Genomic DNA, 6,017 nt, shown 5'->3' on the forward strand with positions numbered 1-6,017 from the left:
CTCAACTACAAAGATGGTCTGAGCATGATAGAGCACTTGAGTTCATTCGAGGGTCTTGTCAATCAATTGACAAAGATAGATTTGAAGATTGATGATGAGCTGCAAGCACTTCTACTATTGAGTTCATTGCTTGAAAGTTAGGGTACATTGGTTGCCACACTCAATAACTCAGTCATAGATGGGAAGGTCTACATGGTTATTATTTCAGCTAGTCTATTGAATGAAGAACCTAAGAGGAAAGAACAAAGTACATCCTTCTATTTTGAAGCAAATGTGTTGTGGATAGATGAGGAAGAAGTGAAACTCATGGGAGGAATGGACCTCGTGGGAGAAGCAAATTCAGAGGTCACTCTCAATCTTGTACGAGGTCAATGACATAATATTATTGTAGTAAAGAAGAGAATAAGAGATCATAATGCAGATCCATGAAGAGAGACTAGAAAGATGGAAATGTCCATGAAAGTTTAGTTGATCCAAGGAAGAATGGTCATAAGTCTACCACAATTGTCATCACAGACAATGATGTTCACCTAAATGGATAACATTATTACCTAAACGTTGCATATGGTGATTGTTCTTAGATTGTTGATTATGGTGCCTCTTTTCATATAAGTCCATGTGAAAATTTCTTCTCAAACTACAAGAAAGGTGATTATGGTACTGTGAAACAATGTTACAAGCAAGATTGCAAGAATTGGTGATATTGTGTTACTAACAGACACGTGAGGCAAACTTGTACTGAAGAAGGTGAGGCATATCCCACATATACATCTAAACCTTATCTCAATTCGTAAGTTGGATGATGCTAGTTATGTAAGCAACTTTGGCGTTGAAAAGTGAAAACTAGCAAAAGGCGACCTAGTCATAGCTAGAGGATCAAAGGAAAGATCTTTATACATTATGCAAAGAGGAATTTGTCATGGAGAAGAAAATGTTGCTATCGACTCCAAAGAACTTTGTCGTAGACGATTGGGGAAAATGAGTGAGAAGATACTTCAGATGCTAGCCAAATACCACATTCTAGGTATAAAAGATATAATTTTAGATTCATATAATGATTGTCTTTATGGTAAAAAACATAGAGGGAATTTTCAAATATCAGACAATCCCAGATGGAGAGATGAAGTACTTAAACTGGTACATTCTGATGTTCGCGCACCATTTGAAATATCTCATGGAAGAGCCTATTATTTTTTCACATCCATAGATGATCAATCGAAAAGAGTATGGATGTACTTGTTGAAAAGAAAATACCAAGTACTATCATCATTTAAAGAGTTCCATGGACTAGTGGAGCATGAGACTAGGAAGATGTCGAAGTGTCTAAAAGCAGACAATGATGGAGAATACCATGAATCATTTGAAGCTTTATGCAAGGATTATAGTATCATACTAGAGAATACACCATCAGTGGCTCCTCAACTAAGTGGATTGCTTTATTTTTATCTTTTAGATAATGGGTGATATATTTAATGCATGATATGATAGTGCATGAAATATAATGTTTGAGTGATTTTTTGTTATGATGAATCTATGCATGACTAGATGATATATTTTTCATATGAATAAATGGATGAATGTTTGATTGATAGTCTTTTTTGAATGAATGTTTGAATATGATTTTTTTTGTTTTTTAGATAAATGTTTAAATGATGTGTATGAATGGTGATTTTTTTTATGAATGTTTGAATGATGTATGAATGATGATTTTTATTTTGATGAATGTTTGAATGATGTATATTTTGATGAATGTATGGTATGTATGAACATAATGTATAATGATGTCAATGTATTTTGTATGCCCCTAGGGTATGATAGACCCTATTTAGGGGAATATAGCCTCAAATATAATATAGTAAAATGTTATAATGGATTTGACATTTATTATACTATTAAGACCAACTTTGAGTTAAATGAAAAAAACTTTGAGTTGAATGAAAAAAACTTTGAGCTTATTAAGATAATAGAAAACCTATCCCTAAGGTGTTAAGCTCGTCAAGGGAATGAAAATTATCTGTAGGGCGCTTAGCTCATCAGATGGAAAGAAAATATCCCTAGGACTTTTAGCCCATGGATGAGTATGAAAATTATCCCAAGGGCTTTTTAGCCCATGGTAGGGAATGAAAATTATCCCTAGGGGGCTTAGCCTATGGCAGGGAATGCTATGATTTAGTCGTCCTTATGACACAATGACATGAAAGTGCAATAACGTCCACATGACACTCAGACATGGAAACCTTTTTTAAGGACAAAGGTCCAAATTTATGAACGGCGATGAACAAAATTTAGGTTATGCTTCTCGTGTCTTAAATATGGTTCACTTACAAGGATTTTGGAGTATAAAGATCACAACCCTATGGGGGGATGTCGAGTCTTGATTTAAGGTGGACTCGATAAGAGCTTTAGACTTCTAGGACACCAGATTACATCCAATCCTGAAAGAAAAGAAATCAAACATCATGGGCTAGAAACGAGTAGAATCGAATCCTCAAAGCCGCTAACTCATGATGTTGGGAATGATCTGGGTGGTTCATCACGCCAATACCAGATGTGACACGAGGCCACTTACAGGCAAAGCAAATGTTCCTTCTGTCTCAAATCTTATTCACTAATACTCGGGTTCAGGGTATATGTTTGTGTAACTCAAGTGTATTATGTTTGAATGTGGGAAAGCGTACAAACCGTTTATTAAAAATAAATTCTCACCCCGAAAAGTTTCAAAAATAATTGAGACAAGATTTCACAAATAATAAATTAACACAAAAAATAAATAAAGCGTATAATAATTATTAAAAACAAAAAATAAAATAGGTAGTTAAGTCCATGTAATTAGCGGTTTTGGGCCTAACTCTCTAATGGGTTAACCCTAGTGGAGTCGTCAGATGTCGTGATCCGATTTTTGGTTGGAAGACCGGATCTACGACTTAGGCAGAGACAAAATCGATTTCTACCTCTCCCAATTGATTTGGAGTCGGCACTACATTTTTTTGCGGTTAAAACCGGAACCGCTTACACCCCTAATGAGATTTATTAGAAAAGGGATAGGATAGAATATTATGATTAGTTATTTATATTTAATCAAATAATATTTCTCGAATGTTCTTGTAGTATTAGATGATGACACTTGTATGATCATCATCATCTTAGGATTTCTTTACTTCTTTAAATAGTATGTTTGTTCACCCATGAAGAAGAAATCAATCAAAAATGAAGAATTTACTCTTTTATTATCTTCTTAGTTTATATTCTTCTTAGGAGTAGATTAATTCTATAGTAAATAGTATTTGTCCTGCATTCTCCAATTCAAAATTGTTATTTAATATTTATGTGCGATAAGTGTTTTAAATTTAACTTCACAATGATAAATACAACTACAATATTCATGTTTCAATATGTCTTCTCAAAAACCATTGAAGCTACGCAAGATGATCACAATGGTTTGTGTAAAAAGATCAGGCAAACCTTTATGACTTCTATCTCAAGGTATGGAAAGGGATGTTTTTATGCGTGCAACTCAACCCCATAGAATTGTGGATCTTTAGCGATATATATAATTTGATATTTTTTTTCTAACCAATATTGGTTATAAATGCTCAATCATGTTTGGTTGAGGTATATTTGTGATTAAGGAAAAACTACAACAAAACTTAAAGAGGCCATAAAGACCTGGAATTCTGACCAATTTGGGGTAATTAACAACAGATAGAGAATGCCTCAAATGAACTCCTCTCATTAGACCTTAAGAGCGAATTGAATCCTCTATGCAAATACGACTTAAGAAAAAGGTCATAATGTTGAGCTGAGTTATTACAAGCTAGAAATTTAAAATACAACATGTCTTTCCTAAAATCCAAGTCCATATGGTTAAGGGGATTCTAACATAAAACATTTCCATGAGCTCTTAAACAAAGGGAGAACTCAGAATCACATTCAAGGATTAAGACCAAAGGAGAATAGACTAAAGATATCGAGTAGATTAAGAACGGGGTCATGAGTCATTTAGAAGACCTTTTCTCTAAACAAGAACCGCTAAACTCTCCATATTGCTAAATCTCTAACTCTTTTTACGAGCTCCTCCATTAGAACACACTGCCTAGCCAATCATTCCTAGGAGAACTTCTAACACTAAGAGACCTCTACACCAAATCTTATCAACAAATACATCTTCAATACTAAGCCTAGTTAAACCATAGATATTCCTTGAAAATGTCCAAAACTACTACCATTATCTATACTAATAATCATAGTTCAAAGCACTATTATACTTCATCTTAAAGTGTAGAACCACATCAAACACCTTTCATTAATGATAATCATTGCTAGTGCGGACACGATGAATAATGTATTTCTGATTGATATAAAATATAAAAAGGAATTTGATCCTAATATATAATCTTGGTCTCTCTCCACTACTCCAATCCTAAGCAATGTGATTTTTCTTATAATAGTTTATTTGAAGGAAACACTCCACCTAATACTTGATTGGTTGTACCATTTTTATACAGATAATCAAGGTGGAGCTTGAATAACAATAAGGACATGGCTTTCCTCTTTGTATTAGCTATATAGTATTAGTATGAGTACATGGTTCATTTGGTTACATAATTTGCTACTTTTTATATTAATTTTATGAGATTTTTGTGATGAACCCAATATTAGTTTCAATTTTGTAATTAAACAAGTGGAAACTAAAATAAATATTAAATACGATAAAAAACGTCAAAACTAGATTTTGCTACTCAGCTTTTCAATATCTGAATGATTTAGCTCACAAAAATTATTTGTATTTTCATTTTTCCAACTTTAATTTTATCTAACATCATTAGTACTAATGAGAAGATATGTTGGTACAGCGGAAGCGATCGTTACGCAACGTTGGCCACACGCCATCAAATTAAGTGCACATAATAAATAGAAGAGAAGAAACAAGAGAATTTGGTAACAGAGTTCGACCAATTGTGCATACGTCCCTAGGAGCGTTGAGCGACTACCAATATATTATTAGAGAATAAGGATTACAAACCTTAGCACACTCATGGACCCACCTCCTCATGTGGTGTTTTTATTTGATGTTTATATCTGGTGCATATTACAACAAGGGACCTGAGTCCAATATATAAAATTGATATTCTACTCTATTCTAATGCTAGGCAGTCTGGGACTTCATATAATAACATATTTCAAATATCCCCAACAATCTTCACCTTGATTGAAATAGATGAATATCTCGCTCTTTAGGAAATCTACACAAGAATCTCCACCTTAGCGAATATATGACTCCACCTTGCTCAATGTCTAATTCTCTTTATGTCTAATCCACCTTGCTCAATGTCTAATCACCTTAGCGAATATATGACTCCACCTTAGCGAATACCTAAAAAGTTTGAATCCCATCATACCACAAGTCATTATATTTAAATATTTTATATAAATCATACAAGACAATGGAGAAATTGATGAAGATGTGAACCATATAATTCAAGTGCTTAAATAAGATTACTAGGGATCACATATGATAAAAAAATAATACTCAAACTTAATGTGAAGATTATATTGTATATCTCTAATAATTATACTTCCAACATATCCTATTATTATTTTTAAATTCAATTTATCACAATCACTCATAAAATCTCTTATATTTTAAATTTTAACTTAAAAAATATTTATTATGAAATAGTTAATTATTAAAAGAAAAATATTATACACATCATAACAATGGTTCACATAAGTGATGATGGTGTACACTTCACAATATAAAATTATAATATAAATATAAATACAAGGATGTCCATATGGTAAAAAATTATACTTTTAGTTATACCAAAAAATATACAATATTTCATATATGAGAGAGGCAAAAGATATTATAATTTTTTTATACCAACAAAATATCTTCTCACATTTTTTAAATAAAAAATTAATTAATTTTGAGTTTATGACTACTCTATAGAATACTCACTCCTTGTTGGTAGAGACATTGTAATTTGATATAAATCCCAAATATTCACATTCCA

Source organism: Lupinus angustifolius, chromosome LG05 (assembly GCF_001865875.1).
Source record: "Lupinus angustifolius cultivar Tanjil chromosome LG05, LupAngTanjil_v1.0, whole genome shotgun sequence".
In the NCBI taxonomy this organism is placed as follows: Eukaryota; Viridiplantae; Streptophyta; class Magnoliopsida; order Fabales; family Fabaceae; genus Lupinus; species Lupinus angustifolius.